At 32.7% G+C, this 24837-nt stretch overlaps 1 protein-coding gene and 1 long non-coding RNA gene across 4 annotated transcripts in view; both read right to left on the reverse strand.

Moving 5' to 3' along the window:
* The window catches only part of LOC105833961, a 125995-nt gene that overhangs the window by 88012 nt on the left and 13146 nt on the right, over positions 1–24837 (reverse strand). The window lies entirely within an intron of this gene.
* LOC118645397 lies at positions 7741–24726 on the reverse strand. Its single transcript, XR_004963088.1, has 2 exons — positions 24075–24726; positions 7741–10625 (listed from the first exon to the last, which is right to left on the reverse strand). It is a non-coding gene; the product is annotated as an uncharacterized LOC118645397 (long non-coding RNA).

Genomic DNA, 24837 nt, shown 5'->3' on the forward strand with positions numbered 1-24837 from the left:
GTAAAACTTTAAATGGAATGAAATAGTATGGATCAATCCAACTCGGTTGAAGCAACGATTACTCAAACTCGTCAGTGTCGAAGACGAGATTATGAGAGTATGGAAAACGTAACGAGATCCCGCGGATAATCGCGAAACTAAAAAGAAGATGAGGTGGCTATGAATAATTGGCGAAAAGGGGATTGAAAGACTTCACTGAGAAATGGCTCAGATGAGATTGAGAATTCAAGATGAAAGAAAAGTATAATGACATTATATATATATATAAAATGCAGTGGTAGACTTTTTTAAAAAATGTTTGACATGATTTATATATCTGTCAATTCGGCTATTACGACATTCCTGATAACACAAAAGTTCAATTTTAGAATAAAATTATCACGTTACAATTATTTTTAATCTATCAATTAAATATACAAAATATGTTTAAGATAAATCATGTTTTAACATTAAATTAAAACTTTTGCTAAATTGTTTCGTTTTTATACAAAGTATCAATTGATTTCTCTAATATTTCTCTTGCTTTTTAGATATAAATTTTTCACGAAAATGCATGTTATATCAAATGTATAATATAATATGTATGATGTGGAAATTGATGAATCACATTCAATTAAGTGCTTATTATATCGGTGGGCGGTGTAAAGTGCTAATTATAAATTTAAAGCCTAATTTGAAAGGGTAAGAACATGATTTATCCCAATAATGCTAGAGCGGAATGTAAGGTTTATCCTCCATATTTTAAAGATCAATTCAGCGAGATGAGGAGAGATTAAGACATACTCCCTGGAGTCGCGAAGGATCGATTAAACGAAATGTTGAAGGGATGAAGGTCCCTTGGGAAACAAAACCTCTATAAGGGCCGACAAGGGAAAATGGATTCTAATCGTCCTGACGCTTCGACCGTAGACGTTGCAAGGCATTATTCCTCCATTAAGATACTGAATAATTCATAAGCCGGACATCTTAGTCGTGCAAACTCCGACGGACCAAGGAAGAGTAGGCGCACTAAGGTTAAAAACGAAAAAGATACGGCAAGAAGAATAGGAAAATCATTTTCCTAATCGTTTACCAATCTAACGATAATAATAATAATAATGCAAAAGCAGCCTGATTTCCTAAACTCTTCTTGATTAGTTGAATTTTACCCATTAAAACTTAAAAGAAACTGAGATATACAAATATCTTTAAGCATACATTTTTTAAAATAATTTTATTCTAATTCTGAAAGATCAAAGTTTAGAATATACGAAAAGCGGAATAACAGTTGCAATTCTCTGTATTTATACAAATCGTACGATTGCCTTTCATTTCTTGATACATACATTAATGGTGCAATAAAATAAAGTACAATTAAACGTTCTTGTTGGAATAATACAATACGTGTATGTGACAGAATTCACACGATATTTCAGCTGCCGTATCAGTCGCCGTGCACCGCTTGCGTAACAAAGTCCAGCATTATTGGGCCTGCCATCGAATTACGCTCGATTTTCCATGCAAAAGTTGCAACGAGCCAATGGCGATCGAGCTTCGATAAATTGTCTGTGACGGTACGGCGGAACGTTGTAGGATGTGCAACGTTGTACGTGCACGGTGCATAGGTGAGAGATTACATTATGGAGCTAGAGGCCGAATATGCGCTCGTACATGCACGAGGCTAACGAAGTGCCCCATGGGAAACAGCGCACCGAGTGTAACTGTAAATGGACCAAAGAGATGCACCGGTCCTTCAACGTACAACTCGGACACCTACTTATCCTGTGTAGCAAGGCATCGACGTTGCATTTGAATTCATCAAATCATAATATTCGTAAAATCACCTTAATTTACGATCATGATAATTTCTCTAATCTCGTTAAATTATTATGATAAACGACAAACTTAAATGCATCAAAGTCTGACCGAAACATTTCGAAAGATTTCCTACAAAAACCAAATAACCAATTTTTTCAAATTTGTCTTTTATCTTTGACAGCCAATTTATAGCAACGATAGAAAAATGTGCTGCTAACTGATTTAGATTTATTTAATATTTCTAAAGTTATTTCTTTCCGTGTATGCTGTATTTTGTGACATGCAGTTGTTGCAGTTTTGGACTGAATAACTAGGTTGATTTTTGGTTGCGGGTTTCAAATTGAAAATTTTTAAGCGCAACATTTCCCAAAACAATTTCGCGAAATACACTTCTCATGCAGCGAAGTCAGTACGTATTGTTTCGGAAGACGATTGTAGAGAGGTCGGCCGCAACGGCTGCGGCTACACCGCAGCGCCCGTGGCGTTGGAGACTGCTTCTACTGCGATGAAGGTGGTCTCGATGTTTGCCTTTACTATTACATCGCCCGTAGCTCTGCACCGAAAATGCAAAGCAAAGCTAACGTGTAACGTCAACGTCACCAGGTCGTTCTTGACGCACAAAGTTGACCGCGCGGAAGACGAACCCCTTTTGCCATCTCAATTGCTCGTTCACGTTTTATTTGTAAAATTTATAGCAGACACGAGATGAACCGTCTCTGGAACGGGGCATCGCAATATCAGAGATAAGTTATAGATTCAATTTGAGTTTCGCAATTTTCATTTGAGTTCTGTGCACTCATACTTCTATATACATGTCCATATTGGAAAGTTATATGTCTGATATTCACCAGGAATGATCGATTCTATTTTTGCTTAAGCTTTTAAGCAAAATCCTCCTCTCGGATAAATAGTTTTCTGATTTGAGCAGAAATCGGACATGTTACAAAGAAAAAAATAATTGATTATTTAATACGTACAGTTATCAGTTAATACTAATTTCCTAACAAAACTAATTATTATTGTTAATTAAATAGACTTCAAGATAGCATAATGCCTCATTTTTTTAGGCGCATCTTGCGTCTCTATCTTTATTATGTTTATTAATTAATGTTTTTGTCGTTGTATTTTAATAAAAAATTATTAAATTTTCTTTATTATATTTTTGCCTTTATTTATATAAATTTTTCTCTCTCACATAATATAAAATTTTTATTTATTAATAATCATAATTCTTTATACAATTAATTTTTGAGAATTTTGTATTAGATAAAATTTCTTTTGATATTGAAAAGTAAACCTTGTCGTAGATATGAATATAAATAATTCAACTCTTCTATGATTTCAATTCGGGTTTCAAATTTACAATAATGAAGTATCTTGAATTGAAGTGAATGTAACCGATGAATCGATTTGTACGTTTCAATGAAGGTAATGCAGCGAAGTTTTGTACCACCATTCAGTGCAGTTATTCACTGCAGCTCTATTTATTCACTTTAGTCTAATATAAGTCAAACTGATAATAATTTACTTAGAAAGTTTCAAAAGTGAACGGATCGAAAGGTATCGCTGCACTGTGTATTCAAAGGTCCCGTGTCACCTGTTCGATTTTACGTCAATTGCCGCGTGGCGAGAAACCTGACAGAAGAGAAAAGGGAATATTTCAAGTACAATGATAGCAGACAGTCGGAAATGAAAAAATTTCAGTCACGACTTGCGTAACAATTCCGTTATTCCCGCGAGTAATCTTAATAATTTATAAATTGGCCAAATTACCCGTGCATCGATAATATAAATTCTGCAAAGCCTGAATATAACAAGCTGTTTAATTATTTATCATACTAATTTTAGGTAGATCTGTAAACTCACGAAATATCATATAAATCGCAGAATTATACCGATCTCGAATCTGTGAATACTGTGAATACAATTTGGATTAATTAAGATACTTTTGTCTTTTGTATCGCTTTATGTTATACAATAAATCTAATATTTTCTTAAACAAAGGCGGCTTAAACAATACAATCGTGTTCCCGTTATCCTTTCGTGAGCTAACCCAGTTACTCGCCCACGTAATTTCGTTAATTATACAGCGATCATTCGGTACACGGCGTTAATTACAAATCTCTTGGTGTGTACACATTCTCGCCTCCTATCTGATCTACATTTACTTAGCCCTTGACGATGCATGTACAAACATATACGAGCGTATCAGATGTCGAGATAATGAATCGATAATCCGTTCGAAGTTTATGAGTATCGCTACAGAGTGGAGTTTCGACAGAAGTACGGGAGATTTGCGAAAGCCGCTTACCTCCAGCTTTTCTGAACTTTGTCATTTATCGAATCGCCGCCAGGTTGGTAAAAGGGAGATAAATAAAACGGGAAAATAGATACGGCGCGCAGCGGCGGCGACGGCGAGAAAAAAATGTACAGGTTGCACGCTGGGACGAGGAGGGCAGACACACAGCGACGTTGAAAAATCTATTTATATATGTCCGATACTCCCCGAAGTATACCCGGTGTGCCAGTGTGTCAGCGTCAGATGTGACGACATCACACAGGCGAGATGGAACGCCCGTCTGACCCGCGCGACATCGAGTTTTTCTCACGAGATCGGGATTTCACTGGATATGTACGACGCTTCTTATTTGTTGCGTCAGAAAAGTCCAGAAAAGTTTCCCGATATGTTTGAGAAAACTTTTCGATTCCCTTCTCGCAGCTTGTTAGTAACAGCGCTTGCTTAGCATATCTTTGATAATTGAGGTGAATTAAAGGGAAATATTGAAAAAGTGAGATGATGAAGTAAACTGAGTTTATGGGGAAAAAATAGAAGAGAAAGTAACAACGAAATTATAAAGGATAAGAAAAGCTTGTATCCTTCTTCAATAATAATTTTCGACTATCTACGATTAATAGCTAAAGCTTGCACAACAGACATCTATTTCCGCTAATTACTTGTTCAATTACTGTTCCCGATTAAACAACTTATTGCTAAACGATGGTAGTATTCCACGCAACTGAAGATATAATCGATGATAAAACAATACAACACGCACACACATAAGAATTATCCATGTTATGATCCACTTGTCTCCGCGACAGCTTAAAGCTTTTTCCGATTGTTCGATTCGATCTACTTTAGTCTGCTATTAGCCTTAAATTAGGATTTCACCTGATCCGATTGTATCCGATATACTTAGTAATGAAGTACTCATTACACGGTAAATCCCTTTGCCAAGATGTTGTAAAATAACTATTAACTAGATATTTATACGTCTAATCCCAATCAAGGCGCGTTTCTTGCATTGATCGGCTGAATTCGCCTCGAGGCACTTTAATTGATTAATTCCGCCCGAGTCGTTTTACCTACGGTTGCATCGCATTCGATCGCGACAGCGCCGAAATTTATCGCGTCGTGCATTACAACGCGCGATCCCTCCGTTTCTTTATACTCAAGGATCTCCCATGCGAAACTTAATTCATTTATCCCACCCCGACGTCTGATACTAACGTCGTTCCTATCGCTAACCCGAATAATGACATTCCGATAGACGCCCATAAATTCCGTCTAATTCATCCTAATTTAAAGGGAGAGATAATTACATCCGTTCTCTCGACTACGAAACATGTCATCCTTACATTCTACTTGCATTTTATCGGGAGGGATAACACATTTGTAATAATAATAATGACAGCGACAATTATATTGTTTGTTTAACTTAACTAGATATGTCGAGAGTTCATTAGAAGTTATTCCATTAGCACGCCTGCATCATTCCGACCGTTCTAGTTTTCTTGTTTCTTTAGCCGCTCTCTCACTTGTCGTTTTATTACTTCTATGCCTGCTCGGACTCTTCCGTCTAACCCTCCGTTTTTTCTTCTCGCGGAATTTATCTTCTCAATGCATTTATCTTCTTAGTGTACGATTAAAGCGTAATAAAATTCAGCAATATATCGTTAATTTTCTATTTAAGTAAAATAAATTAAATATATTTTTGAAATAGAAATGTAATTTAATGGACGCATATGGGATAAATCGTATAAGTATAGAGCACAGGAAGAAACCACTTGAATCGATTAAAGGATAAGTCCAATGCGGACGAGGATGTTTCCATCTTTTGCGAACCGTAAAATAAAAATATACTACTATGCCAGTTTACACAATAATTTAAAAAATATGTGGCAGCATTCACTAATCCTAATTCATCACCATTAAATTGTAATAAATATAACATAATAAATATTTTCAATAAAAAGTATAAAAATATAAAATATTGGAAAATTTATCAATCAAAATTGTACAGAGAAAGAAAAAAAAAAGTTTTTAAAATCAAGCTTTTTTAATTCTCAAAGAGTCGTGATAATTAACTTAATTTTTCTCGTGTTTATTTAAAAACAATGCATAAAGTAACAAATATTAGATGAATTAAACATTTTTAGATATACGTAAAAGGAAAACAAGCAGCTTTTGCATTTTTTCCCCGGCTTGTATACACGACACTGCGGCTAAATTACCTCGTTACTGCAGCGATATAGTTGTTTTCTGTTGAGTCACCTGCAAGACCCCCGTTTGTCCGCGGCGAGAAGAGGAGAAAGACTAAAGGAAATGGTACCTTTAACCGAGATTAAATACTTATCTCTCGGAAAAAATGAGGGAAACGAGATACGGCTACGTCGTGAACGAGCAGTTTAATGAGGACACCTTCTAACGACACGTGGGACAGCTAAATAGCGTACATCGTGAATATTAAGAAAACGATGAAAGAATGAAAGAGAAATGAAAGAGAATGTAGGTAAAGTGAGCTGCGACCATTTAAAAACTCCGTGAATTTGAAAAACGACGCCTAAAATTATTCTTTGTTTCTTTAATTTTATTCCAACTTAATCCTCGTGCAATTAAATTTGATGCAATTTGCATTTAAATTGGTTAATTTAAATGATTTGGATTATACAAAAAGTGATCGATTTAAATAACTTGTAACTATTAATACCATCGGAACAGCTTGATTTATTTGCAGTTTTTTATTTTATTTTGATATATGCGATATTATATTCTAAAATAATTACCCCTTCTATTTCAAATTTATTTAAAAATTGCTGATTTACGTTTATATAAAAATGGTGACAACGTTGACGGTTTGAGTTAGCAAATAGAATATACGAAAATGAACTCTGATTGAAACTTGCTACGTTCGCCATTTCGTGCCAATGGAGCCCTCCTACCAATGTAAATCGTGAGATTTCCCAATATGAACGTGCGATCGCGTTTGCGTTCCGTTCTGACGTGTGACAATGAATGACTGTTCTTGCGTAAACGCGAACGCGGCGCGTCAGAAAATGAGGATCGATACGCCCCAAAGAGTCGATATTTCCGATTACACAGTGTTGGTGTCGTCGAGTTTAATGTATTTGGCCACGCGAAAAATTGATGTGTCTTTTTTTCTTATGTGACATATGATTTCTGAATGTGTGCGAGAAACCCATTAACACACGCGAAAGTAAAGTGCCACAAAACAAAAAAGAAGATTTAAAAATGAAATATTCCGTCTTATTCTATTTTCTTCTAGATATTCATATCACCTATAATGCTAAAAATGGAGTGAAGGAAAATTATGTACTATGTGCATTATGTCTATATGCATTATTCTGCCTTGATATAAATAGCACAATTATGTAAAATATCTTAAAAGTATCTTCTACATTCTTCGTTTGTAAATTCTTTTATACGTTTCAAGTTGTTTCTTCTTTAATGGAGATATTGAGGCATCATTTTCTCTCGCTATATCAACTTTAACGTATAAAAATACTTTAATATATATTTTCTAACGGCAATAGTAATCAATAGCGTTTGTGATAATATTATTATTTTTTTTTTTTAATAACTAATATATTGTTAAAAAATGAACCCATAAGGGTTAATATATTTCTAAGTTATAATTTTTCTCGATTAAAGAACCAAGCAAATAAGTCAGAAACGGAAGTTCTGCAAGAAAAGAAAATAAAAATTTTCACCTTTAACATTAAAGGCGTAATCTGTTGAAAATTTTTACCTAACGTGAAGGTTACTTAATTTAATACAGAGGTGACATTTGTATTTTATAGAAAATTTTATATACATATAAAACACACACATATAATAAGATGAAAACAAAATATTACTTTATAAAATAATGTCCCATTATTTTATTCTTATTTTTGTAATGTTCTCTTACCTTTAATACCGTTACGTGATTAAATACTGCACAACTATCACGGACAATCCGATCAAATTTTAACATCTGAAGTAAATTCTAACGAATAATATTCACACTTGCATCGAAATTCGCAACATGTCCCGACGATTATTCTTCATTTCGCAGGCATGAAAGAGCGTGTTCGTCGCTGAGATTCACCTTCGTGATATCACGTAGACCTTTGCAGAATATACGTTCGCCCGATGCAAATAAATTGAGTATAGAGATCTTCGCGACTGAGAAGAGATTATGGTAATGCGAGATTACGCCGTATTTAAGTGGAAGCCGCTTGCTACCTAGTCAGCAGTTCGCTATTAACGTCAGACTTCTGCGCGACTCTCGCGCCTGCGTAAATGCTAATTAAAATAATAATGCCGGCTTGACAGAGAGTTACGAAATACCGAAGTTAATTGAAATATTCCATCGCGGTGATAAACGGATGGAACTGAGTCTGTAAAGTAATTATATGACGTTGGCAACATGCAGAATTATAGCGTTACAAATTAATTCCGCTTTTCAAAAACGATTAATAATTTTATAGCGCTATCTAATGTCTTCTCTATAAAAAAAAGCAAACCGCGAAATATTTAACAAAGCATTTTAAAGATTTGTCGCAAATCAAACATTTATATTTACAATGTATCAATTGCATATTTAGCTAAACATTTTCAGCTCGCGTTAAATAAATAAAGAATTGGTAATAACCGTTTTTTTTTATTTTGCGCCACGAAAGAGTTGAAACATCTCTAATGGACCTTCAAACTTATAGAAAAATGACCCCGACTTTGGGAAATTGTTTAATCCTTGCAATATCTCTTTATTCTCTCTACTGTCATTAACATGATTAATTTATTACAGCCATTAAAGTACGATTACTCTTCTCACATAAAACTAAATTGCGGTCGTTATGAGAAAACAAGCGCGACCTATGAAAGAAAAGAATATCGGTTTTGGAGGTGAAATAAATTGTCAATTTTATGATAAATGCAATAAGACACAATCATTATAATAACAAATAAGATTTTGTTTGGACAATTTAAAATAATACATACACGATACACGTAAATAAAATCGACAATTTTCACATGAAATACTATATACAGCATTTAATAATTTTTATGATTTAGAAAAAATACCATTTATAATAATTTTTTATTAGTCGACGAATTTAGATCATTATGTTATTAACTAAGTAATAAAGGTTTCTGACGTCTGAGGCGAAGGCGCCTGTAGAAGCCAATTTGCACGACGAATTTAATTGAAAAATGTGGCCGAGCCACATGGTAACGGGGCAAGATTACGCGAAAAACGTGCGAAAAATTTATGGGCATCCGTTGCAATTAGGCATGATCGAGCGATTTATTTCTGACATCAAATTGATGGAATAAATGGCAGGAAGCTCGCTTAAAGCCTGACGAATGACAGTGACGCTTCATCAATTCCGTCCATAATTAATGGCATATATATTTTTGTCCCATCGATTTTGATAAAAACATCCAACATAATTTATTAATTCCTCTTCCAGAAATCTGGATAATTCAGTATTTATCACAGAAAATTATTACAGAATGAATTATGCTATTATAACGTAATTCGTGAAACATGATTATAATTTTTACACGGAAGGAATATTTAAGTCTAACAATGATTGAAGTTTGACTATTACTCATCTCGTTACAATATCTAATATATGTAATATCTGTCTGGTTATTTTAACTACATAGCATGGTTCAAAGAACGTACATTTGGCAAAAATTAATAACATTTTTGGTTATTATAATTATTATAATATTAAATTTACAATTATCTTATAATGAAGTATAGTTTCACTAGAATGTAATTAGATTTATTTGATTACCTACACCAGAATATGTAAAACCCAACTTTGGTTGTTTGTCTTTACCAGAAACGCGTTACCAAACGTTTGTTTGGTTAATTTAATTAAAAGTTTGAATTGTTTATTTTTCACCAGATGGTCTAATTTATACGTCCAGACTTCTGATTAATACAATTAAATTTTTTTCCATGTACCATAATTATTTTAAGGATGCAATTATTACATTATTTTCATATTATAGTTATATATAAATATTATTAGTTTGCATTGAATTATGATTCTTCACAGTTTTAAATAATTTCCCCGCACTTTGCCGGAATTCTTTCTTTGGTGGCAATCGCGATGCTAAGCATAGAGGAAGATCGCTCTTAAGTCTTTCGAAATTCCGAAGAATCCCTCACGAAACTGGAGGGACCGAGTATTCCGTCCGGTAGTAAGGGAATAAACGGCAAAACCATGGCAGCAGGACTTAACGGGAATGTAAATAATCCGGAGAATTCGCGCGTAGATGGAAACGGCTGTTAGAAGAATTTAATATCGGTACACATCGCCAAACAATATGCAAGTCGCTGACAATATTTGACATTTCCCCCCATGTAATTAGTCGCGCCTTGATTTAATCCCTTCGTCGACGGCTTGGAGGATTAAAGCGATCGATCAACGACGATGTGGTACACTGTTGACGATCAGTATCGCTTAACCTTAGGTGAAGGATGTCAATATTTTACTTCGCACGAGAAAACGTGACCTCCATTCCCCTGTACAAAAAGTAGAGATTGTAAATTTAAAATATAAATAAAAATTGACACGTAACATATTCATTTTATTACAAGGAAAGAACAATTTTGTTGAAATACAGATCTATATATGTAAAGCTAATTATATATTAAATTATTTTGAAAAAATTATATTGGACGTTTAATCTACTTATTAGAATATAAAAACTTTTTGCAACAATATTATCACGCTTGAACGTCTTGCATAATTATTATAATAGTCTAAAAACTCTAAAACATAAAATTATTTTTAGATCTGTATTTAGCTAAATTTTTTAATATTGCAAACAATGTTTCCCTTGTGTAAGATTCTCAAAATGCGAAATTACGAAGTCAAGCGTATAAAAAACTCTTTAATTCTTTACATGGGCAGGTATTTAATTCTATAATTAATTCTTAGCGACGTGAGTTAATCCGCTTAAATAGGGATCTCGTTCTAAAGCACTGGGATCGAAAATACACTGGGAAATGTGTCTAAGTAATTTTGCGCAGAGAAAGGGTATGCGAACGAAACGGAAGAAAGGCGGTAAAATACCCGAAAGAAAGGAAAATGGTGCGAAATCTAGTTTTATCAATCTTCCCACTGTTTTTGATCTCACACATAAGCTTTGTTCAATTTGTACCTAGAATTTTCCCCAAAAATAAAGAACTTTAATACCGTTATTCATGCGCCACGTGACCTGTTACATATTCGACGGTTATATATAACGAAGATATTACTTTGATTTTTTTAACACATTTTTTAAATTATTTTATTTCTTGTGCGATGTCTAAAAATACCGAACATTTTAAAAATTGTTTATGTAAAATAAAATTTAAAATTCCTATAAACGGAATGTCTTTGATATATACTTAAATAATATTTATTTCTCAAATTATTAAAAATTTTTTTTAAAGAGCTTTAACTAGTAGGTATCACTTGTTGCAAGTTATTCTTTGATATTAATTATGTATATCATCCGAAGTTAAAATGTTTTCCTAACATTATTAGCGATTTATGTCTCAGGAAAATGTATATAAACTACGTTCCAATTAAAAGTTGTGCGACAAAAATTAACCCCATTTTTCTTTGAAATTAATGATAGCGGTATGAGATATAATATCTGAGTAAATAATCTAAAAGTTCTTTCATAACGGATATTGAAGTTGGCTACTATTAACTTTAAACAGATAATGGATCTGTGAAACATACTTGATTCTAAAATTAATACATGAAAATACTATTGTTTAATCAAGACAATTGAATTATAATTTAGATCACAATTAATAAACGCATATATTTATTACTAAAAATATTGAAGATTTCTTAATCAAAATCTTTTCTGTATTTTATTGTTTTAGTAAATAATAAGTACAAAATTTTTTTTTAATAACAAGTATGAATTTAATGCAACCTGTTAAAGATAAAAATCCGATAATTTTATATACTATGTCTCCCTCCCCCTCTCTTTCTCTCTCTCTCTTTCTCTCTTCCTCCCTCTCAATTAAACTTTTCCTACAGAAAATTCCATTCACAACTTAAGCTTATCCCGATCGCATAACACGAATAGTCAGAGGATCTTCGATTAAGAGAAACCATCACATCGATTCTCGGATCCCACGTAATCCCACACTTATCGCTACTTATCTGACCCAGTTTTCGTACGTTTTCTATATAAAAAGAACGTAGAGAAATTTTCCGGTTTAATCAGACTTCCGTCACGTGCAGCCACAAGTATCGTCGCCATCGTAACGACATTGCTCGATCTCGCGCGTCTCTCAATTCTTCCCTAAAAAATAATAAGAATAAATTTAATCCGAGTAAAATCTGAAGCAAGTATGCCCCAATTTCAGAGACATCTCTTTCAACCCTTCGTGACAGGAATAACAATGAATCTTGCCATTAAACTCTCAATATTCCGTAGGTATAATTACTTAAAGGATCCATCCATCAGATATCATGAAAAAATAAGAAACCATCTGAAAGAAACGGTGCTCGAATAACCTCTAGATATTATTCTACTTTTTTAATCTAATTGAATGAGATGAGCTAAAATAATATAAAGACATAATAGCGTAATATTTTCAGTTTCTTGTTCGTAGTTAAAAATTATATCTCAATATATAGGCTTTCTTAAATTTTCCAACTTATTATCATAATTTTCTAATTTAAAAACAGAAGTATTATATTACAAATACAATATTTAAATTCTTTTTGTCTTGGTTATATCATTAATTAGATTTTTATTAATTTTCCATCGGAATATTAGTATTACTAAAAAAAAGCTGTTTGATTTCACTTCTATTAAAAGACTTTTACAAAGTTAAACGGGATAATAAGCTACCTTTTGTGAGGTAACTTTGTGTACTTCAACTTGGATGTGGCCACGATGATCGTGGCCACAAGAGAGGCCGTGTCTAGCTGGCTTTAACTATTTCCTACCGGCCGCGAACAAGCGCGGCGTGACCCAGTCCCCGTTGTTATTTTTTTTTTTTAACGAAAAAAGTGTGAAGAGAGAAAAATAGGGTGAAAACGACGCCGGTGCTTTGCATTCTCGGGCATTCCGCGATAAAAGAGGTAAACGCGCGTGCCCTTGAGCTTAGCGGAAGTTGGAAATGCTCCTGAAACGCACCTTTTGAGAAAAAAGCATTTGTTTATTTTAGAACGAATTAAAAAGTATCAACGGTTTTTACTTAAAAAATTCATTAAATGAACATTTGTTAAGTATTATTCGCAAAGTAATTCTCATTTCATGTATATAAAAAAAAAACGATCTAAAGATTTTTTTCATAAAAGTATAAACTGTGATTATGAGAATTAAAGATTTATATACAAATCTTTCTACTTTTCACACATAGTTTTAAATTAATTTTAACATTAACTTTAAATTTTATTTGCTGCTATTTAATACGGTATATCTTTGGTTTAATACGCGAAAAACAGATCAAAAATTGTTGAATTAACAGATTAATATGATCTGATTTAACTTGCGTTAATGTATTTACGATGACACACGTAACATCTGCGATAATCCCGTAAATTGATTTCTTCTTTATTAAATATTTGCTAGAAATTACAAATAAATTTATTAACGGTTCTATATATAAATGGTAAAATAAAGTCCAAGATAATTATTGAAATAATACAGTGTAGTATTTATTGAAATAATACAGACATGCGCACGGTGAATAGGGACTGTCAATAAATACCTCGTTACATCACACACACGCACATATTGTACAACAGCTTTTTTGATCGTGTTTTGCATCCACTCATCCCAAAATGTTTGAAAATTCGTATATCGGCAGGAATTATTTACGCTTGCGACATAAAGCGCTTTACACTGTCATCCACATGTTGATTACAATACAGTTTATTTACGCTCGTGTTCGTAAGGCTTTCTTTTTTTTAATGTCATTCAAACTGTAAACGCTAATTAATGGCAACTATTTTTTAGTCTAAGAAAGCTTAGCTTAAGCTTCTTATTTAAAAAAGGTGCTTTAATCTTTATTGTAAAATAAAACTTTATAATTACTCTTTATTTTGTTTTCCTTGAAAATAATCTATTCGGCCTTTCTTTATGCCTTGTGAGTTTTCTGAAATCGTGTTAATTATCGTGTGTCCAATGTGCACAGAAGAGAAAGGAAATACTTTCTTTTATCCGCCTTTTGGTTACAGCGGTTTAATAATAATGCTTCAATTGCAACTTTCGTCAGTGTGGATGCGAGCCACAAAATTAGTATGTATCTCAACCAATAGATGCATTGGAAAATATACACAGCTATTCGTAATACGAACTTTGATATACCGAAGTTGTGGCATAAAATACGCTGATAAAAAAAGACAACACATAACTACTAACTGCACCTGTGATTGCTATTTAAATAATCCCGTAGATTATTTAATAATTCCCTGATTTGTGATTGCAGCATACAGAGCGGATTAAAAAAATCTTTTGTACATAAAATGTCTATTAAATTTTAAAATAGCTGATAAAACTTTTAAATACAATAAATTTTAATCAGTTGTTTCTAATCAAATGTTAATCTTTATATCTAAAGTATGTTTGATATAAATAAAATACACAATTGATTTATTATGTAATTTATACATCTTTCATTTTAGCTTTTTTTTATTCTTATATATTATAATTTAAATATATATTATAATTTTAAAAGTTTTTACAATTAAAAAAAAAAGTTTTTATAATCGCTTTATTTCATTGCGGAACTACAATTTTCATCTTGAAAATATCGGATATTAGATTTTATGTATATGATTTTTATGTATGTGCACGTCTATTATTCTTATTACTACTTATTATCGATTTAAGCTCCGAGAAGCACTTTTATTGACTGCAGTTACGAAAGCTTCTCATCCGTTGCGATCTATCTTCACCACCCTTCAGAGAGTCGGTAACTGCGCTTCCTCGCACCGTCCAAAATCGGATGATACCGCGCGAACTCATTATACTCGCTCGACTCCGTCCGGCGATTTGCATAAATTTTCCATGACAGGGAATGAAATTGCCCGCAAACTGTAGCTGGTGGTAAAGTTCCGGTCTGTTCTAAGCAGTCGCTAACGACCTGAGCGCGGTGGACACGTATGGGAAAAGCGCATTGTTCCAGTTATACGGATTAACCTTTTGTATTTTAGCGATAGTAAAATAGCAACAAACTTCATCGCGAATGATAGTGCAGAAAGTAGAAGAGCAAGCTATATATTTCCTGAAGCGCATCAGCAACACTTGTTTAATAAATAAAGCTTGATGTTTTATTATACTTTTAGTTTACTTAAATTTTTATCTATGAAATTTAACTATTAAATTTTAGAACTTGATATTTATATAATATTTACCGATAACATATAGTAACTAAATAAAAATTTTAATTTCTATTTTTTATTAGTATTTATGATTAAAATAAAACACTCTTAAAAGTAATATTTGTAAAATATTTTATTTTAATAAATAATTTTAAATTATGTTATATTTTCATTGTTTTATAACAACATTTTAGTTGTCTAATATACTTAAACAAAATTAAAATACACAAAAAATAAAACTTAAAATAAATTTTACTCATGAATAATGATGCCAGTTAATCACGTTTTATTTCGCGCAGCTCTGCGAAATCTGCGTTCCATAATAACTTCATACACTTTTTAGTAGCAGCGTATACCATGAACTTCATCGATAATCTGGCATCATAGAGCAGTCTGGCATCATGATTTAATACCGGCTGTTGCGGCGCCATTAGTCGAGCTCGTATAATTTCTAGTCTGCGTATTATTCGCTTTAAAAAGCTTTCCAATGCTCGCGGTTACATACGCTTTCTCGTTGCGCCTCCCGTTAACGGCCCCTTGGCCGACAGGTGGAAAAAATCCGTCGTGCGCGTGTAGGTAAAAATATGAAAATAGATAACGTACACATACGTACGTACACAAGTGCAGTTGTATTTGCGCACAACATACCGTGTCAACTTGTCAGACGGATTTAATATTGATTAAAGGGCACTGAGAGTTTTACGCACCTTAAAAAACTTAATTAAATAACCAAATTTTAGATAATAAAAAAATACTTTCTTGCTGAAACCAATCTCAAAACCTAAATCTAACGCATTTAATTAATTAAGAATAGAAATATTAAAAACAAATATTTAAAGTAATAATGTATTACATATAATATTTAAATAAGCTTTAAATTATTTACTGAAGCAAAATGACATTCTGTTTTGTTCGACACAAATTTACTGATATAAAGTACTTATATATAAATGGACAAATGTGTTTTGTATGTATCCATCTATCCATAATGGTAGAGGTTAACAGAAATATCCTTTTAATGATAGTCCATTAGTCTGCAGCTCAAATTTCCCCCCAATGAACCTTTTCGAGTTGCGCGCTCGCCTCTCGGGATCACTTTCATTAAAAAGATAAACTTACTTTATCCTTCCTTCTATGTATTTTTTTTTCATTGTTTGCACCATTCATCTATCTCAACTTCGCGAAATAAATAAGATAAGTTTATTCACTTAAAAAAAATTGCTAATATTTCCTATGACTCCTCGGTTATTGATCGCTGTAGCGAGGAAACTAAAGCGCATATATCATTAACAAAACTACGATGATTGTAATATGTTTAACGTATTAGACAATGAAAATTGGATTTTTCGAAGATTTATAATATAGAAAAATTATATAATACAATAATAATAATAATAATTATTATTATTATTATTATTATTATTATTACTATTATTTTACATGTGCAAATTATTTTTGCAAACACGTAAAGAAAAGTTAAGCGTAGAAAATACTTTTATTAAAAATTATAAATTGAAAATAATGACGAGTAAACGTTAAATATAAATGGCGTATTTAAGTAAATAGATCTATGTAAATTTAAGTAATTGGTGTTTTATCACGATCGACAACAATAAAGTGAAAAATGCGTAATGCTGTCAAGAGCATACCTTAATTATTATTCATCGGGTAAAAGTCGAAGCGCGTTGAGGAGCTACGAATGCAACGCCAAATGCAAATGATAGACCACTCGAACGAGATTCAAGTGCTCACCAACGGAAAATGCACGTTCCGTGTGTAAAAAAAGAACCTCGATATAAGAAATGAATGCAAAGCAATGTAGGAAACGTAGAAAGTGAGAGAGGAAGGGAAACCTTATCCAAAGATTTACCGTGTTGGATCTCTTGCTGGCTGTCCGCTGGCGTGTTGTCCGCCTTCTTTTCACGATACCCTTTTAAAGCAGCCGTAAATTTATGTTATGCAAATACAGATTTCCACGGGAAAACATCGCAAGAGAGGAAGAGTGACATTTCGCTTCGCTTTGCGAAGAAGAATATAAAATTTACGCTTCGTCATTTGGCTGTCGACGAAAACAGTTTTACTGCAGTTGCATTAATATAGATCGAACGTGAAAATTTGCAAGTAAAACGTCTTAAAAGAGACGCTTTTGGAATTGAATATTGTTACGATATATAAAAAATATATTCGTAAATGTATTTTATTTACGGATTTCAGTTTACACATTGCACACATTGCATTATTACGAACAATAAAAACATAAAAATAACAAACAGATTCTATTAAGACTGTATAGTTCTCAGCAGTGAATAATATATAGAAGCATCTATTTAAAACGGTGATAAAGGAGCCTTCGTGCGATTAACCGAACAAAGCTTTGCTTTCACCAAAGTAACGAATTTCTGTCGAACGTGGCCTGAAGAATAAAATCAAAATCGCGGGAGTGATTCGATAACAACAACCGCCACCACGGTGAACCACTACTACGAGAGACCACCGCCGATTTAAGGTGGAAGAAGCAATTTGCAGACTATCGTACCTATTTTCGTGCGCGTCACAAGCAGACGCCGCTTATGATCGCGATTTACAACCAACAAATACGTAGCTAAGTTTATATAAATAGGTTTCAATCTTATCAAAAAGTCATTAAAGTTAAACTTTGTAAAATTTGAACAATTATTAATTTAACATAAAAAATATCAGCTTACGAAAGCAAAAACTAAAATATAATGAAGAAAATAAAATGGCTTGTTATATTTAAATACAATATTTAGGAATATATAATTTACAAGTTTATAGTGATTTAATTTAAGAAATATAAACGTTCAGAAATTACCTTCTAAACAAGATTTCAACTTTATTATATATATTGACAAAATAGTAATCTTACTAACCCTATACATCTAGGTCGTTCAATATCTCAGGCTTGATGCACGGGCAAAATGTTTTATTCACTTAACTATTAACAACGCAATATTCGCCTTATCTACAGGAGACAGGTCTATAGCATGATGCTTTGACGTTATATACACGGTAGACGTTTGACATGAAAATTATCTAATATAGGCTTATCCTCCTCCTGTCTCGTTATTCTGAGTCTTCCGCCAGTGCACGCAATGTATATGTGTTTGTATATGGGAGATACAATGTTTATGCATAATGCAGTGACATATGAATGATGCATAAATATTAGAACTGTCTTCTACGTGGCGAACAGTTAAATATTATAACAAAGTAACTTTCAGCAAGTAACTATTATAACGACCTTAGTAGACTGTGTTAATCTGCTTTCAGAATTTCATAAAATTATCTTTAATGCATTGTCGCTAAGATTTATCAAGATGATAAAGCTTAGAATCTTTGTTAGAAGGTACACTTTTTAACTCATAAATAATTATTCATTTAAATTAGATCTTAAGTTATATTTAAATTTGTAAGTACAGTAAGTAATAAGTATTTTATGGTAAAATATGAATAGCAAGCAGATATTCAACGGAATATCCTCGGAAAGTTAAAAAAAAACTGTTATAAATACTCAGAAAATCAGACGCGTGTTAAGGTCTTTAAATAGATTTTTTCTAGTGGATATTATATCAACCGAGTACTTCATTGTAACGAACAAGAACAATATAGGACGTTAGCATTAACGTGGCTCGTTTTCAAAAGTTTCGAAGCGAAAACAATTTATAATAGTAGTTATAGGTGTTTGTGCTTTTACTCCGTAACTCTCCGCAATGAGTTGATGTGTTGGAAGAACGATATTTTGCACATTGTTCTGCGATTACTTCTTAAACGTCACATTTTATTTTATTTTATTTATTAACAATATCATGCTCTTTCACTAAAATAATTAACATTTAGATCTTCTTTGTCAAATCCAATTGTGTAAATTAATTAACAACGTGCTTTATTATTTCAATAAAACAAATAAAAACAATTACAATTTATTATATGTACTATAAATGTCACGTTGTTTCGATAATTATATAAATATCGCGTTTCAATTTTTTGTAATTAGGAAAATAATTTTTTATTAAAATTATTAAGATTTTCAGTGAGTACAAAAAAACGCACCATACATTTTGTTTAAAATAATTTTTATATAATACATGTACAAAGAGAAACAAATATGTTTAAAATTAGATAAAAACATATTATTTATACTAGTATATTACACAAACAACATTGCATTTTGCAATGTTGTTTGTGCATTATATTAGTATAAATAATGTTTTATATTAATATTTGTGCAAATTATTTTTAAAAATATAGAGTATGTAAATACATTTTTTACCTACTGTATATTTTTCTCTATAAACGCATATTAAACGTTAAAATTTTTCATAATAGAATATTGTGTTTCAACTCTCATATCCGGACATTTTTAATTATATTATATTCACGTGCAGACTTTCCGAAAATTATTTTACGTAGTAATATGTTAATAAATTTTAATAATTTCACGGAATAAACATTAAATGCGCCGCGCGTTTACGAAAAGCGAAATTAATTGCGTGCCGTCCAATCGCCGACAGAATATATGAAATTTTGATTTCAAATTGCCGTTTGTGCAAACTTAAATTTTCATTCTGACCTCATGTTTGGTCATTAGCGATAAAGATGATTATTTAATACGTCATGCATCCTAGGAGCGATCAATCGCTCATTTGTCACTAGCTCTACTTAAGCACCCAGTTTAAACCAGGTTCGAATTACGTCATGGAAACTGTCAGGCTGAGAAATAGTTCACCAACTATTCCTACACAAATGATAGCCGAGTTTCTCACCGACATTCGAGCCTCGTACGAGCCATACGTTTCTACAAATAATCTACGTTATTCTAAACGTATCGTCCTAATGATCAACTGTATCCTTCTGCGAATTGCTAATGATCAACCGTTCTGGATTTTCTTATTATACCCAGTAATGTAAATGCAAATTCATACTAGATTGCATCGTTAATCATTTTAGTCAACAAAAGATATTCGAATTTCAGTTCGCCAATATACAAGGTTTTGCTAAGAGAAGGAAATCTATAATATCCGTATAATGTGTACATCTCAAGTTACGTTTTCGACAGCGAAATAGAGATTATCCACATTCATGATTCGTGGCCCATACGAATACTTCATTAGGCAAACTGCGCACGTTGCATGAAATGAAATTGCAGCGGAGTGTAACACATTTAGGAATAAACTACATGGAAACTTGGAAGTAACGCCAATTTCTTTTCGACAATGATAACGTCATTTGTCTCATAAAATATGCTAATTAATCAATTTTAACTCAACATTGATTTCAAGAAAATAAATTAAAAAATTATGCTAAAAAAATTATCAAATAACTTTTATCAATAATATTTTCTAATATCTACACGTAACTATTACGTATTTCTATATAAAAAGATGTCCATCTAACTTAAAGAGACGATAGCCTAGATAGTAATAAGTTCTCTTCCACATCACATTTCGTAACTACAGTGACATGAGAAATAGGATTTTGAGCTGCGGATTTCGTTATATACAACCACCACCCAGGCGCATTTGTAGGTACAAAGAATGAGGAAATGCATTTCCTCGACTTCGAACAAATGGTTGCGGCTTAGTAGAATAATAATACGCATTCTGCACATTTGTGAAGACAAAGAATGGCCCGCCGCAAGGTAATTCAAGAATAAACTGTTCTTAATTCCATATCAGACTATCCATTGGAAATTGAGAATTGCAAATTTAACATTAGAATTCGACCAACCTCAGATAATTTTAATTTTAATCTGTTTCGCTTTAATTGACTAAATAATCTTCAACTTGCAATCTGCAATCCGATGTAAGATTTAGTCAAATTTATAGAATCAAGTAATAATACAGAGAGCAGAGATTATTTAATCAACTATTTAATTATACAGCAAAAGCAGAGCTTTTTTTATAAGATTTTTCGATTTAGATATTATTTGTGTAGTGATACAGTGGTTCTCGTATAATTCAGAAGAAATTATAGCAACACAGTTTAATTATGTGTGTATATATATATATATATATATATATATATATATATATATATACATATATATGTGTGTGTGTGTGCATTTATTGCCCGCATAGCAACGGTATATAATGCGGTATAACACGCAGTTTACATAGTTAATAGGATTCAAAAACTAACAGTATAAATGCACACTTATGCAAATTGTAATCGCGCAAAATGGCAAACTGTTTGTATCTGCGGTGGATCGACTTGCATCACTTTGCGTATATTTATATGACAATTTAGGAAAACACCCGCAAATTCTACATAATATGTATTCAATACTTAATTGCAACCAAATGTTAATATACTTATGTTTAGACTATTTTAACATTTTAGATTAGTTATAAAATACCTAAAAATATATGATTATCGCGATAAAGTAATTCCGTGCTAATAAAAAGTTGATATTTGAATTTTCATTAAATTCTATCCTTTTTCTTTATATGAATATTACATAATTTTATAGCAACAAATTATCAACAAAAAAATTAACTAATCAAATGTTTAAAAAGTTTCTGTTAATAGAGAAATATCTCAAGAATCTGTTTCAAAACATAATATCTGGTTTCAAATGTTTCAGAGCGAAGGGAATATAAACTGAAACGGAGTACGAATACGGGGGGTATGAAAGCCATCGTTCCTTAGAAACTGTTAATGATGAAAGACAGTTAACCGCGACGACGGAAGTCGCGAGCTGTTTCCGCGAGAACTCGCACCGTAACTTCGCTTTTCGACTTGCATACTTGGAAGGAAATTGCACACGCTCTTCCACTTCTGTCTCTCTCTCTCTCTCTCTCTCTCTCTCTCTCTCTCTCTCTCTCTCTCTTCTATCTATCGTTATCTCTATCTCTCTCCTTTTTATCTCAACAAACATTATGATCTACAGTGTACAGATGTCAAGATTAATCTCAAAGACCGAGATAATAATCGATTTCACAAATTACACATCTCCCGTCCGTCAATAGAAGTGAAAACTCGAGATAACTCCCGTACGGAAAACTCGTTAACTCTTTCATTTCGAGTTACAGAAGAACTTACACGGAGAGAACAGATTCGATTACATGAGCAAGAAACGCGTACTATCGGTCTCCGTGTCCCATCACCGAGAAATGTAAAGCCGAGGGACGACGAGTTCTTTTTAAGTGTGGAAATAAAGCGGAACGTCAGTACAATTCACTAGAATTGAGAGTCTATGTGCTCATTACGGCGTTTTTGTTTCGGCTTCTATCACTTTTGTTCGCAGTGCTTACAGGATAGAAAAAGGGAAAAATACAAACTGCGAAAATCAAGATTTATTTACCTGAATAATAATTCTTTCGCGACAAAAAGGAGAATTGAATAGAATTTTTGATCGTAACTTGTTTTCATTCTATAGTTAACTGTGTGTAATACAAGAATAGATTCTTAATAGCTTGTGATCAGCTTGATGGCGCGAATAAAACGCTATAATGATTATCAAATAAGCGTCATAACTTGAAGATTTAGCTCGAGCGCGTCATACTTTCGCAACCTTCGCTTAAAAAAAGGAGAGAGATATACATATCTATGAGGTGTAGGTTTTGTATGGTGTGTGCACCGGTTTTATAATGAAAAGAAAGCGGCAGTTAGGATCTAGGGTCGCGACTATTTTTATTATCCTACGGATGAGCGATGTGAAATGAGGAAAAATTGAATCTTTAACAGATCAACCAGGGGTGAGGTGCGAATAAAATCTCATTTATAAGATAAACGTGCCTTCGAACTTGGAAACTGGATTGAAAAAAAAAATAACGACATGCATTTCGTGATTGTTAATTGACCCAAATTAGAGCGAAATACGAATTGCCTGTATTATGAAGGCTGTCGCTCGTTACCATTGAATGACAAAGACAACTTCGTTCCGCACCGATACATTCACTCGGACCTTTGGTGCATCGACGAGATACGAAATCTCACGGTGACAACACGTCAACATGGACAGGCTGTGTACAGCCATTTCTGGCGAACGCGTATCCAATTTGCAACAACGGATAAACAGGCGCGCAGTAAATTATTCGCAACGCCCGCATGCCCCTATTATTCTCATTTTACTGTAATGGAGAGCTCCATGCCCAGAGACCGATCTCTCCCCTTGGAATGACTCCAACGTTGCATTGCGATACGACGCGAACGCATCGATATAAAAAAGCTCTATCGAGCTGGCGTTAACGGAAATGATGCGCCGATATTACTGCGATATTGCACACGCGACCATAGCTCGCAATTTTTTAATATTTTTTGAAGGAAATATATCGACAGATAATTTATATAGGAATGTCATTAATTAATTAATTATATTGCATTAAATAAAATTATTAAAGCATTTTGTGATACGCACGAGGCAGAGAATTAAAAAAATGTCTATGGTAAACAATTCGCTTATTTATTAAAAAAATCTTTGTTCCCTCAATATCGCTGTAATAGCTTCGGAATTAGCCCTGGAAAGTTCTAAATTAGAGTAGCCTGACTTTCATTTGCGAACAATCGAACGCAAGATAAGTTACGTCTTGGCGATCGGGTATCGATTACCACGAATGGGTTACAGCGAGGAAATCGAGGGAGAAAGAGGGTAAAAAAGCACACACCGTCGCCTTAACCTCGCTTTCTGCTTCCGCGAGCAAGGCAAACACGTTTCAGGATCCACCTCATGCGAGCTCTTCGAACGTGCCGGTCCCGCTTCGAAATGTGACGACGTTCATCGAAACTTCATTTCCAGACAAGTGCGAGATACTTTATCGGCGGCAATTGGGCGTCATCGATCTCAATCTCTATGGCAATTTCAAGAGGCACACGTACAAACTGTTAAAACTTTTTAAAAAGATAAATTTTTTGCCGGATGTATCATATCTTTACAACAAGTTTGTTAGAACTATGAGAGAGTTACATATTTTCATGCAATCGGTAGAAGTTGTTACACGTTTTTTAGAACGTGTATAAATTTATTAAGTTTCAAAGAGACTTACAAGGTATAGTTAGATATGATTTGATCTATTAGTACAATTTGTTGGTATTTATAATTTATTCTTATTTTTAAAACTTTCTTAAAAATTGTCTTATGGCGATCAAAAATCATAAACCAATCACAATAGTGGATTAGTATCTTAAAACATTGCTTAAGACAATTTTAAAATAAGAATCGACTATAAATACTCAACAATTTTCCTTATAATAGATTTAATTATTTTTAAAAATTATATAAGTACGTCTTATAAGCTTCTTTATACATACATAAATTTATATAACTTGTAAAAGATATATAACAATTCCTACTGACTGCATAAAAATATGTAACTACCTCTTGTAGTTTTTATAAATTTGTTATTATATAAGGATATTTTTTATACTGGC

The sequence above is a fragment of the Monomorium pharaonis genome, chromosome 4, assembly GCF_013373865.1.
Source record: "Monomorium pharaonis isolate MP-MQ-018 chromosome 4, ASM1337386v2, whole genome shotgun sequence".
NCBI classification, from domain to species: Eukaryota; Metazoa; Arthropoda; class Insecta; order Hymenoptera; family Formicidae; genus Monomorium; species Monomorium pharaonis.